Genomic DNA, 14,937 nt, shown 5'->3' on the forward strand with positions numbered 1-14,937 from the left:
TTGTAACTGATTCTCTCTCTCTCTCTCACACCTGTAACTGATTCTCTCTCTCTCCCTCACACCTGTAACTGATTCTCTCTCTCTCTTTCACACCTGTAACTGATTCTCTCTCTCTCCCTCACACCTGTAACTGATTCTCTCTCTCTCTCTCACACCTGTAACTGATTCTCTCTCTCTCCCTCACAACTCTAACTGATTCTCTCTCTCTCCCTCACACCTCTAACTGATTCTCTCTCTCCCTCACAACTCTAACTGGTTCTCTCTCTCACCATCACACCTGTAACTGATACTCTCTCTCTCCCTCACACCTCTAACTGATTCTCTCTCTCTCCCTCACACCTCTAACTGATTCTCTCTCTCCCTCACACCTGTAACTGATTCTCTCTCTCACCCTCACACCTGTAACTGATTCTCTCTCTCTCCCTGACACCTGTTACTGATTCTCTCTCTCTCCCTGACACCTGTTACTGATTCTCTCTCTCTCCCTCACACCTGTAACTGATTATCTCTCTCTCCCTCACACCTGTAACTGATTCTCTCTCTCTCCCTCACACCTGTAACTGATTCTCTCTCTCTCCCTCACACCTGTAACTGATTCTCTCTCTCCCTCACACCTGTAACTGATTCTCTCTCTCCCCGTAACACCTGTAACTGATTCTCTCTCTCCCGCACTCCTGTAACTGATTCTCTCTCTCTCCCTCACAACTGTAAGTATTTCTCTCTCTCTCCCTCACACTTGTAACTGATTCTCTCTCTCCCTGACACCTGTAACTGATGCTCTCTCTCTCCCTCACACCCGTAACTGATTCTCTCTCTCTCTCCCTCACACCTGTAACTGATTCTCTCTCTCTCCCTCACGCCTGTAACTGATTCTCTCTCTCCCTCACACCTATAACTGATTCTCTCTTTCTCCCTCACACCTGCAATTGATTCTCTCTCTCTCCCTCACACCTGTAACTGATTCTCTCTCTCTCTCACACCTGTAACTGATACTCGCTCTCTCCCTCACACCTGTAACTGATTCTCTCTCTCTCCCATCACCTGTAACTGATTCTCTCTCTCTCTCTCACACCTGTAACTGATTATCTCTCTCTCCCTCACACCTGTAACTGATTCTCTCTCTCTCTCCCTCACACCTGCAACTGATTCTCTCTCTCTCCCTCACACCTGTAACTGATTCTCTCTCTCTCCCTCACACCTGTAACTGATTCTCTCTCTCTCTCTCACACCTGTAACTGATTCTCTCTCTCTCCCTCACACCTATAACTGATTCTCTCTCTCTCCCTCACACCTGTAACTGATTCTCTTTCTCTCCCTCACACCTGTAACTGATTCTCTCTCTCTCCCTCACACCTGTATTTGATTCTCTCTCTCTCCCTCACACCGAAAACTGATTCTCTCTCTCTCCCTCACACCTGTAACTGATTCTCTCTCTCTCCCTCACACCTGTAACTGATTCTCTCTCTCTCCCTCACACCTGTAACTGATTCTCTCTCTCCCTGACACCTGTAACTGATTCTCTCTCTCTCCCTCACACCTGTAACTGATTCTCTCTCTCTCCCTCACACCTGTAACTGATTATCTCTCTCTCCCTCAAACCCGTACCTGATTCTCTCTCTCTCCCTCACACCTGTAACTGATTCTCTCTCTCTCCCTCACACCTGTAACTGATTCTCTCTCTCCCTCACACCTGTAACTGATTCTCTCTCTCCCTCACACCTGTAACTGACTCTCTCTCTCTCCCTCACACCTGTAACTGATTCTCTCTCTCCCTCACACCTGTAACTGATTCTCTCTCTCCCTCACACCAGTAACTGACTCTCTCTCTCTCTCTCACACCTGTAACTGATTCTCTTTCTCCCCCTCATACCTGTAACTGATTCTCTCTCTCTCTCCCTCACACCTGTAACTGATTCACTCTCTCGCATTCACACCTGTCACTGATTCTCTCTCTCTCCCTCACACCTGTAACTGATTCACTCTCTCTCACTCACACCTGTAACTGATTCTCTCTCTCTCCCTCACACCTGTAACTGATTCTCTCTCTCACCCTCACACCTGTAACTGATTCTCTCTCTCCCTCGCACCTGTAACTGATTCACTCTCTCGCACTCACACCTGTAACTGATTCTCTCTCTCTCCTCACACCTGTCACTGATTCTCTCTCTCTCCCTCACACCTGTAACTGATTCTCTCTCTCCCCCCACACCTGTAACTGATTCTCTCTCTCTCTCTCACACCTGTAACTGATTCTCTCTCTCCCTCACACCTGTAACTGTTTCTCTCTCTCTCCCTCACACCTGTAACTGACTCTCTCTGTCTCTCGCACACCTGTAACTGATTCTCTCTCTCCCTCACACCTGTAACTGATTCTCTCTCTCCCCCTCACACCTGTAACTGATTCTCTCTCTCTCTCACACCTGTAACTGATTCTCGCTCTCTCCCTCACACCTGTGACTGATTCTCTCTCTCTCCCTCACACCTGTAACTGATTCTCTCTCTCTCCCTCACACCTGTAACTGATTCTCTCTCTCCCTCACACCTGTAACTGATTCTCTCTCTCTCCCTCACACCTGTAACTGATTCTCTCTCTCCCTCACACCTGTAACTGATTCTCTCTCTCTCTCACACCTGTAACTGATTCTCTCTCTCCCTCACACCTGTAACTGATTCTCTCTCTCTCCCTCACACCTGTAACTGATTCTCTCTCTCTCCCTCACACCTGTAACTGATTCTCTCTCTCCCTCACACCTGTAACTGATTCTCTCTCTCTCTCCCTCACACCTGTAACTGATTCTCTCTCTCTCTCCCTCACACCTGTAACTGACTCTCTCTCTCTCCCTCACGCCTGTAACTGATTCTCTCTCTCCCTCACACCTGTAACTGATTCTCTGTCTCTCCCTCACCCCTGTAACTGATTCTCGCTCTCCCTCACACCTGTAACTGATTCTCTCTCTCTCCCTCACACCTGTAACTGATTCTCTCTCTCTCTCTCACACCTGTAACTGATTCTCTCTCTCTCCCTCACACCTGTAACTGATTCTCTCTCTCTCCCTCACACCTGTAACTCATTCTCTCTCTCCCTCACACCTGTAACTCATTCTCTCTCTCTCCCTCACACCTGTAACTGATTCTCTCTCTCTCCCTCACACCTGTAACTGATTCTCTCTCTCTCCCTCACACCTGTAACTGATTCTCTCTCTCCCTCACACCTGTAACTGATTCTCTCTCTCTCCCTCACACCTGTAACTGATTCTCTCTCTCTCCCTCACACCTGTAACTTATTCTCTCTCTCCCTCACACCTGTAACTGATTCTCTCTCTCTCCCTCACACCTGTAACTGATTCTCTCTCTCCCTCACACCTGTAACTGATTCTCTCTCTCTCTCTCACACCTTTAACTGATTCTCTCTCTCTCCCTCACACCTGTAACTGATTCTCTCTCTCTCTCACACCTGTAGCTGATTCTCTCTCACTCATTCACGCCTGTAACTGATTCTCTCTCTCCGTCACACCTGCAACCATTTCTCTCTGGCTCACAAAACTTTCTTCTCTTTCTTCACCAGCCTGTCCACCTGAACTGGCTGATGGTACTTAGTTTCCGCATCCTGTCTGAAAGATGGCACCATCAACAGTGCAGCACTCCCTCAGGTCAGCACTGGAATGTTGGCCTAGATTGTTGGTTCAAGTCTCTGGAGGAAAGCATGAAGCCACAAATCTCTGACTCGGAGCCAGGCGTGCTGCCAACTAAACCAAACTCCCACTCAATGCCACTCACCATTGATACTTTTAAACTGCAACATTTATTAAAAGTAATAAATTTTGACAATGTATAATATATTGACAGCTAGATAGACAGATAAGTGATAGATTAGAGGGATAGATAGAGAGATAGTGGCGGACGGATGGCTGGATGACAGAGATGGATGTCTGGAGTTTACATATATTGTGCAGTGCTGATATTTAACTGCTGTAACATCCTAAAAGCCAGGAATCTTGTCTTTGTTTCTTGGATAATTCTGATTTTGCCCAATTCTCCAATCCTCCAACATGCCCTTTAATTGTAATGTGAAGGTTCTCCATCAACAAATGTAATAAACAGACTCATTTTTTGATTCATGTTTTCTGTTGGATGAAAAACAGAAAATTGTTGCATCAATGGAAAGAATGGAGCTGCCTTTAGTATAGAGCTTGATTGTTCATTAGTTTAAGTGTCGAGTATTCTTCCACGGCCCGTGGCTAACCCTAACCCCTGCTGTTGCTTTCCTTGATAACAAAGACATGCTTAGCAATACGTGTATAAATGTATTATAAATATATTGGAAAATGTGTTTTCATGCAATTTAACTCAATTTTACATGCAGTGAGACATAACCGCTGTAATTTTCTTGGAGATTTGAGACTAACTTCCTCATTGAGGGATTCAGTGTATCTTATTACTGCAAACTGCCATTGGGGCTGTGCGAAAGGAGAGGGTGCAAAATAAATTCAAGAGGGGCAACACAGGGGGTAAGGCTTGATGTGCATTGTTGGTCGTCCCTCTCATTCAATGACAAAAGAGATGACATTGCAGCTAAACTAAAATAATGGTATTTACATTCAGAAAAATCAACCTTGAAATTTGGAAATAATTCTGATGATGAGGTCATCCACAACTCTACTGCCTGTGTCCTAACTCGCACCAAGTCCCATTCACCCATCACCCCTGTGCCCACTGACCTACACTGACTCCCGGTTAAGCAAAGCCTCGATTTTAAAATTCTCATCCTTGTTTTCAAATCCCTCCAAGTCCTCGCCCCCTCCCTATCTTTGTAATCTCCTCCAGCCACGCAATCAAATGTTCCCTTTAATTTTTTATTGGGTGCGTGGTCCCTTTAAGGGGCTGCGCGGCTCATTCAAAACACCGTGCATGCGCGATTTTCTTTTCCATTTAAAAGCCAGTGAGCCGGCTACGCGGGACCTCCAGAGCGCTGCCCGGCCGCGCAGCTTAAAGGGAACATTGACTACAATCCTCTGAGATCGCTGCGCTTCTCTAATTCTGGCCTCTTGAGCCTCCCCGATTTTAATCGCTCCTCTATTGGCCTTCAGTTGCCATGGCCCTAAGCTCTGGAATTCCCTCCCTCAAACTCCCTGCCCCGCCACCTCTCTTTCGTCCTTTAAGACGTTTCTTAGGGGATTGGGCGGGAAAGTGGGAGTTGAGGTCGAAGATCAGCCATGATCATATTGAATGGCGGAGCAGGTTCGAGGGGCCGAATGGCCGACTCCTGCTCCTAATTCTTATGTTCTTAACACCTACCTCTTTGACCAAGCTTTTGGCCATCTGTCCTAATATCTCCTTATGTGGCTCGGTGTCAAATTGTGTCTGATAACGCTCCTGCGAAGCGCCTTGGGACGTTTTACTACATTAAAGGCGCTATATAAATACAAGTTGTTGTTGTTGTTGACCTGCTGCATATTTTCCAAACATTTCCTGCTTTTAATTCAGATTTCCAAACATTTGTAACTTCATTCCCCCCCTTTTTTTTTTATGTTAACCTTGAACTTTGCCCGGGAAATTAGTGTGTGAACATTTAAACCACTTTGTATAAAACTCCATTGCTTGCTATTTTAAAGGGACGTGCTAACCATTTTAACATCGGCGAGTGGTGAGGTCAGTTGAAATAGCTGACTCGAGAATTTCAGGAAAAGTATCTGTACACTGATAGCCCACGTGGCCATTTCAAGGGTACTAGTTCTTTTAGAAAATAAGAAATCAATTGAGAGTATCCAAAAATAAGAAATGTTCTCCGGATAAAAGGCAGTTGTTATAAGAGATAGTAATTGGGGGGGGGGGGTTAGTACTAGAAGTTTTGTTACAATATTGCGTTGTGTCCGTGTTAAATGGATTTGTGTCTTTATTTATCTGCGTCAGTGTTTGGTAACTCTTTGTTTTGCATCAGTTTATATCAATATATATCTGTGTGTGCGTTGTATCGATCTCTGTGTTTTGCATCTCTCTATGTCTTTATGCACGGTTTACATCTATAAATTCGTGTGTTGCATATGTGTGTATGTGTCTAACATCTCTCCCTGGATTACAAACGTGCGTTAGATATGTGTGTGTGTGCGCGTCCCTCCTGTATGTATAGTGCCTCTGTCTGCATGTTTATTTATTTATATAACGAGGGTAGATGCTCAGATTTCGTTCGGAGCAGAGCCCAGAGGAATAGTCCCCTTCCACCCTTACCCAAATCGCCGACTACTCCGATATAATCGATTCGAACTCGACTTAAAACACGTCCTTCGTGCTTTGGGAGCGAGAGAGAAAAAAATAACTTTCTCTCAGCCCCTCTCCCTTTTCCGCTTTTTAAAATACAGATTTTTTTCCTCTATCTAACGAGATTTAACTTAGTGTCCAGTCTTACTTCTGAAAGCACGGCGCTGTGTCAGACTCTGAGTGCTGGTCTCTCCTCTCTCTCTGGCCGGTCGCTGGGTGAGCGCTGAACTCTGAGAGTGAGTGAGCAAGAGTTCCAGCTCCAGCTCACTGACTGCAGCAGGCTAGGTGAGTAGAACACCCCGACAGATTACTTTGCTTTCTTCTGCATTTAGTTCATTCTGTCTGTGATGTGTGCGCTGCGTGTTTTCTTTATTTTAAACCCATCTGAATTTTCACATGTTTTCTCCCCACTGAATGCCCGATGTGGAAGCCGTGTTGATTTCTTTATAAAGCACAATGAACTTGTTTCCCCCCCAAAAAAAAATTGTTTCCCAAAATTGTTACGTTTATTTCTAATTGGAAGCCAACAAATAAACAAGCCTGGCTTCCGTATATTTGTTTTCGAATCCAAGTGTAAAATATTTCGGTTCAAACACTTCAATATATTCCGAGTCAGTCAGAACGAGTTGGTTTGTGGCTGCGGGATTCTCTCTCTCTCTCTCCCTGAGCATCGAACAGGTCAGTGGCGTTATGTGCGGAAAGTCTCCTTGCAAACTATCCCTTCTCTCTCTCTCTCTCTGTCCCCTGTCCAGCCCTCGGTGTCAGTCTCGCCTCTCACCTCTATTTCCTCCGCTGGGAATGCATAATCCCCTAAAAAAAAATTACCAGCTTAATATAATCAACGCTGTTTCAAAAACAATCTCCGTTTCAATCCTGTGCATTCATTGGAACCTGCGCGATTTACTCAGACTCATGCGGCGTGTATATTGTGTTTATATAAACGATAACTCTGCAAACAATGTAGCAGCCCAGAAACCTTACTTACAAACTTTATGAAGATCGATTCTATCTCAAGCGTCTCTCTCTGTCTCCAGTGTTCCTTCTAAAACTAAGATCTAATTTAGCAGAGATTTGGACTCAATCTTTGCATTTTGATTCCCGGAACAACGGAGCTTTCATTTACTAAGCCTCTCAGATACCCGAAACCTACAAAATTATAAATGAAACCCATCAATTAACAGATTTTGTTAACGTGCAATCCACAGCCGGGGTTTAAGAGGATTCCCCCAACACACACTCGGGGACTGCTTCATTCAGTTCAATCGCCGCTTGAGTCACTTTTAACCAGGTATTTAATCGCGCGCCCGCTCACTTCGAACACGAACGAATCAGTACTTAATTTGGGCAAATGTGTTGCAGCCTTTTTTTAAAGTTCATTTACACATCGGCCCGCGGGTCCGCTCAACCCGAGGGTTATGTGAGGACTGCACAAAACGGGAATAGCGGACTTAGAGAGTGAGAGAAAGGGAACCTCCTCGAAACACACAGAGATTCACACTCACTCACACACTCACACATCCTCTCTCACACACACACAGATCGCACTCACACACACACACACATCCTCTCTCACCCACACAGAGATTCACACTCACTCGCGCACACACACACACATCCTCTCTCACCCACACAGAGATTCACACTCACTCGCACACTCACACATCCTCTCTCACCCACACAGAGATTCACACTCACTCGCACACTCACACATCCTCTCTCACCCACACAGAGATTCACACTCACTCGCACACTCACACATCCTCTCTCACCCACACAGAGACTCACACTCACTCGCGCACACACACACACATCCTCTCTCACCCACACAGAGATTCACACTCACTCGCACACTCACACATCCTCTCTCACCCACACAGAGATTCACACTCACTCGCACACTCACACATCCTCTCTCACCCACACAGAGATTCACACTCACTCGCACACTCACACATCCTCTCTCACCCACACAGAGACTCACACTCACTCGCGCACACACACACATCCTCTCTCACACACACACAGATTCACACTCACTCGCACACACACACACATCCTCTCTCACCCACACAGAGATTCACACTCACTCGCACGCACACACACATCCTCTCTCACACACACACAGATTCACACTCACTCGCACACACTCACACATCCTCTCTCACCCACACAGAGAGTCACACATCCTCTCTCACCTACACAGAGATTCACACTCACTCGCACACACACACATCCTCTCTCACACACACAGATTCACACTCACTCGCACACACACACACACATCCTCTCTCTCACACACACAGAGATTCACACTCACTCGCACACATTCACACATCCTCTCTCACCCACACAGAGATTCACACTCACTCGCACACTCACACATCCTCTCTCACACACACAGAGATTCGCACTCACTCGCACACAGATTCACACTCACTCGCACACACACACACATCCTCTCTCACCCACACAGAGATTCACACTCACTCGCACACTCACACATCCTCTCTCACCCACACAGAGATTCACACTCACTCGCACACACACACACATCCTCTCTCACACACAGAGAGATTCACACTCACTCGCGCACACACACACACATCCTCTCTCACCCACACAGAGATTCACACTCACTCGCACACTCACACATCCTCTCTCACCCACACAGAGATTCACACTCACTCGCACACACTCACACATCCTCTCTCACCCACACAGAGATTCACACTCACTCGCACACTCACACATCCTCTCTCACCCACACAGAGATTCACACTCACTCGCACACACTCACACATCCTCTCTCACCCACACAGAGATTCACACTCACACATATACACAAATATCCTCTCACACAAACATATACACGCGCATACGCACTCACACACACACACACACACATAACACGCACAAACACACATACACACTCAGATTCACACACATATACAAACACACACTAACCCACACGCATACATACACACACACACAGACTCATTCACACACACTCTTTTTCACACACACCTACACGCGGGCCAGTTACATTGCACTTTAGGTGTTTAGGCCCGCGATGTGTGTTCCCGGTTCGCAATTTAACCAGGAGGTTGGGATCTGAGTCCGGGTGATGACCTGACGTTACCCTGCTCTCGCAGTGTTACTGTAACATGCGACAAAGCTTGAAACCTTCTCTGGCGCCGTGTTGCATCACTTTATTTTTATGGGTTTAATATTAACATATAAAATACATCTCCTTCATTTTTTCCCCCAAAATGTAGATGCTGTCTGGAGACACACACAGTCTCCGCTGTGTCTAGACAGAGCGGAACACGGATTCTCAACTCGAGTCCCTCACAACCCGCTGTAGCTCCATACAGTGTCTGCGATCAGTGGCTGCCGTGTATTGACACACATGCTATAGCCATGAGTGTCAATAAACACAGTATGGTAAGATACAGAGAGGGACAGAGGGACGCACCGTATACACAAGGACCCCGAGTATAGATAGACACACACAGAGGTACTCAGCGTATACAGTGTGAAAAGGTATAAATAGGAATACACAGTTTGGTTCACACAAGCACACATTGGAACACAAACAGGTACACACAGTGTACACAAATATAGATGGACTTACCCACACACATTGATAAAAATACATTTTTCGGATGCGACATTAAACCGAGGCCCCGTCTGCTCTCTCAGGTGGACGTAAAAGATCCAGTGGCACTATTTGGAAGAAGAGCAGGGGGAGTTCTCCCCGGTGTCCTGGTCAATGTTTATCCCTCAACCAACCTCACTAAAAACAGATGATCTGGTCATTATCACATTGCTGATTGTGGGATCTTGCTGTGTCTAAATTGGCTGCCGCGTTTCCGACATTACAACACTTCAAAAAGTACTTCATTGGCTGTAAAGAGCTTTGGGACGTCCTGAGGTTGTGACAGCCGCTGTAGAAATACAAGTTATTTATTCCTTTTGTTTACGCATATAAACAGATACACATATACAGGGATTCACTGAAGTAAGGTGCACATGGGCCCGTGTACATGTCCAAAGCCCGTGCGACGATAGAAGCAGCTCAGGTGAAGATCCCAGTTTTCCTCCCATACAACTAAAAGGAAGCCAGCCCCTCTCACTCCCATTCCCCGGCTCCATCCATCCCACTATGTTTAAAATAGTCTGTACGGCAGGAGTCAGTGCGGGTTTTTAATCACTCCACCGAGAAGCTGGAGTGCGGGAGATTGATTCAGGTGCAGTGCCACACTGAATTCAAACATGAATGGTCACAGCTCTGAACATCAGCGGCGCCGCGTTCACCGCTCACTCCCGTTTATCGCTTCAATCTGGTAAATTCATACTTGAAATGTGATTCTTTTGGTGAGGCTGAGTGGAGATGCACAAGTGCATTGTACTGTGTGTGTGGATGTGTGTGGGTATGCAGCATGTGTAGGTGGGTGTGAGTGTAGAAGAGTGTGTGAGGGTGAGTGATTTTCACGAGTGTGTGAGAGTGCACAGTACACAGATGTACTGATATATATGTGTGTCAGCGCGTGTAGGCGACTGTGAATGTAGTATGAGTGTGTGAATGGGTATTTAGCTGTTATTACACTATTTAGGTCAGATTTCGGCGGGATCACACTGTTAAATCCGACTCTTTTACTCTGGGAGCATAACTGTGGGGTTTTCTCTCCCCGTTGCTCTACGATTGGGCTAATGGGACAAGGGAGCCGGATTTTACAGGGTAAACACACAGGAGGCTGGTCTCCCAGATCCTCAATTAACACAGCAGCTGTATAAAAGCAGATTAGTGAACCAGTGTGTGTGTTATAGAAGAGTATCTCAAAATGCCTGTCAGTGTGCGTATATAATTTGTAAGTGAATGTTGTGCATGGATCAGTCCGATATATTGTGAGATGTGTTTGAGTGTGTATCAGAATGTATATGTCAGTGTGTGTATATCAGTATGAGTGTGTGTTGGTGTCTGTAAATAGGTGAGTGTGGGTTAGTGTAGGTGAGTATATGTGTGTTTTCGTGCATGAATGCAGGTGAATGAAAAACAAACTTGCAATTCTATAGCGCCTTGACTCAGGACGCCCCAAAGCGCTTTACAGCCAATTAAGTACTTTTTTGAAGTGTACTCACTGTTGTAATGTAGGAAACACGGCAGCCAATTTGCGCACAGCAAGCTCCCACAAACAGCAATGTGATAATGACCAGATAATCTGTTTTCAGTGATGTTGGTTGAGGGATAAATATTGGCCCAGGACGCTGGGGAGAAATCTCCTGATCTTCAAAATAGTCCCATGGGATCTTTTATATCCACCAGAGAGAGCAGGTGGGGCCTCTGTTTAACATCTCATCCAAAAGACGGCACCTCTGACAGTGCAGCGCTCCCTCAGCACTGCACTGGAGTGTCAGCCTGGATTATTGTGCTCAAGTCTCTGGGAGTGGGACTTGAACCCACGACCCAAGAGTGCTACCCACTGAGCCAGAGCTGACACTTAATGGTGTGGTAGTGTATGTGATTATACAAATATATATATACGTAAGTGTGTTTAGTACAAGTATGCTAGTGTGTATGAGTGTATGTTAATATATGTGGGTATGTATTAGTGTAAGTGAATTTGAGTATGCGTTATTTTATATTACAATAGGAATACACAGGATATACGGCACAGAAACAGGCCATTCGGCCCAACCAGTCCATGCCGGCGTTTATGCTGCACTCGAGCCTCCTCCCGTCTTTCCTCATCTAAATCTATTAACATAACCCTCTATTCCCTTCTCCCTCATGTGCTTGTCCAGCCTCCCCTTAAATGCATCTATACTATTCACCTCAACTACTCCCTGTGGTAGCGAGTTCCACATTCTCACCACTCTCTGGGTAAAGAAGTTTCTTCTGAATTCTCTATTTGATTTCTTGGTGACTATCTTATATTGATGGTCTCTAGTTTTGCTCTTCCCCACAAGTGGAAACACTCTCTCTGTATCCACTCTATCAAAACCTTTCATAATTTTAAAGACCTCTATTAGGTCACCCCCCAGCCTTCTCTTTTCAAGAGAAAAGAGACCCAGCCTGTTCATCCTTTCCTGATATGTATACCCTCGCATTTCTGGTATCATCCTTGTAAATCTTCTCTGCACCCTCTCCAGTGCCTCTATATCCTTTTTATAATATGGTGACCAGAACTGTACGCAGTACTCCAAGTGTGGTCTAACCAAGGTTCGATACAGGTTTAGCATAACTTCCCTACTTTTCAATTCTATCCCTCTAGAAATAAACCCGAGTGCTTGGTTTGCCTTTTATGGCCTTGCTAATCTGTGTCGCAACTTTTAGTGATTTGTGTATTTGTACTCCGAGATCCCTTTATTCCTCTACCCCATTTAGATTTTTATTTTCCAAGTAATATGTGAGCTCCCTATTTTTCTTACCACAATGTAATACCTCACATTTATCAGTGTTGAACTTCATTTGCCAATTACATGCCCATTCTGCAAGTTTATTAATGTGTGTCAGTGTATATGAGTGCGTTATTGTATATGCTTTAATGTATGTGTGTGGATTTAATATGTATGTGTTGGTGTTTTTAAGCGTGTGTTTATATGAGTGCGGGTTTAGTGGTTCGAGTGTTAATGTATCGGAATGTCCGCCTTTTCCCGTCTTTTCTCTCGACCTCCAAACCATGGGCTGTGGTTTAGGACTAATTGAGAGGTTCTTGTAGCAGGTTTTAAAACAATCCGTCAACCTCCATCACCCCCCCCCCCCCCCCCCCCCCGAAAAAAAGAAAAAATTTCGGTCATTTGAACTGAAGCAGAAAGTCCCGCAGACAGGAAGTGGCCGCCGCGACCACAGGTGACAAAGGTACAACATTCTCCAATTCATTGACACAGCCGCGCAACCGGGGGCTGGAAATCGGAAAGTTTAAAGAGAAATTGTTGGAGAGGATTTTAAAATAAAGGAACAGTATCAGAGCGAGGGAAATAATGGGAGCAATTCTACCGCTTCAAGGAGCCAAACCTTTATTTAAAATTACAAGTGGTGATTTAAAAGGGGGCTTGCTCTGGATTTAAATATCCCATTTCAATTGCATCTTTTTAAATTGCATTTCTCAACGGTTTATTGGGGAAGGTGTTGATTTATTTGTTAATGGGTCATTTGTTTGCACAGTTAGCGCGGGTCCCGGGTAAATAAAACCTTTTAATGACTTAAACCCAGTCCCTGGGATTTCCTCAATTTGTGGATTGGAGCTGGCTGAATATCGCCACATCGGACCCGCTTCTCATCCTCTGGCTCTCGCCCCCTGTCACAACCGATAACTTTAACAAAACTGCCCCGAACTCCACTAAACTTTGGACATTGTTCGGTCCGATCGTTCGTCCCCAACCGGAATCTATAATGTTTAAATAAAAATATCAAACCAAACGCCCCCTTATCTATCTCTCCCTGCATTTATTTACTATCGAGTCTTACAACTGATTTAATTTATTTTTAATAGTCATTTCACTTGTTTCCAGAGCTCACCGTGTGATTTGGAAATTACTTTTTCTCCCCAAGCGAGAAATATATTTTAAATCGGATGAAACGCTTTCTAAACCCAACTTTAAATATTATTTCATGGAGACGAAGTGACATCAGCAGCTCAGGCACAAGGCATTTCCCCGCAGTTAGACATCCCAGAATAAACATAAGCCTCCGACTAATGCCCGGGACCCCGACATAGAACAACAGCTCGGGAGAGATAGAGAGCGATAGAGAGATAGTGAGAAAGGGAGACAGAGAGAGCGAGAGAGAGAGACAGAGATAGATAGTGATAGAGAGATAGTGAGAGAGGGAGACAGAGAGAGAGAAAGAAATAGAGAGCGATAGAGAGATAGTGAGAGAGGGAGACAGAGAGAGAGAGAGAAAGAAATAGACACTATGTTACAGCTTGCCATAAACAGAGGGACAACCACTAAATATAAGAAAAGAGTATATATAAAATATATGAAAGTATATTTATACACTCAGGGATATATCTGTTTATACACTGGATAGATCTGTATTTTTGTGAACAAACATGAATGTTTTCCGATGCTTTGGCAACATAAGATGTAACTTGTCATGCCAATAAAGCGATTTGAATTGAATTGAAAATTGATAGAGAGATAGTGAAAGAGGGAGACAGAGAGAGAGAGAGACAGAAATAGAAAGAGATAGATAGAGAGTGATAGAGAGATAGTGAGAAAGGGAGAGAGAAAGAGAGAGAGAGAAAGAAATAGATAGTGATAGAGAGATAGTGAGAAAGGGAGACAGAGAGAGAGAGAGAAAGAGATAGAGAGTGATAGAGAGATAGTGAGAGAGGGAGACAGAGAGAGAGAGAGAGAGACAGAGATAGAAAGAGATAGATAGAGAGTGATAGAGAGATAGTGAGAAAGGGAGAGAGAGAGAGAGAGAGAGAGAGAAAGAGATAGAGAGTGATAGAGAGATAGTGAGAGAGGGAGAGAGAGAGATAGAGAGAGAGAGAGAGCGATAGAGAGATAGTGAGAAAGGGAGACAGAGAGAGAGAGAAAGAGCGATAGAGAGATAGTGAGAGAGGGAGACAGAGAGATAGAGAGAAAAAGATAGATAAGTAGATAGATAGATAGAGGGAGGTAGATAGAAAGATAGATGGATAGACATAAGTAGATAGTTAAATATATATT

Source organism: Somniosus microcephalus, chromosome 12, assembly GCF_052327205.1.
Source record: "Somniosus microcephalus isolate GS21.2 chromosome 12, FLI_Smic_1.0, whole genome shotgun sequence".
Classification (NCBI taxonomy): domain Eukaryota; kingdom Metazoa; phylum Chordata; class Chondrichthyes; order Squaliformes; family Somniosidae; genus Somniosus; species Somniosus microcephalus.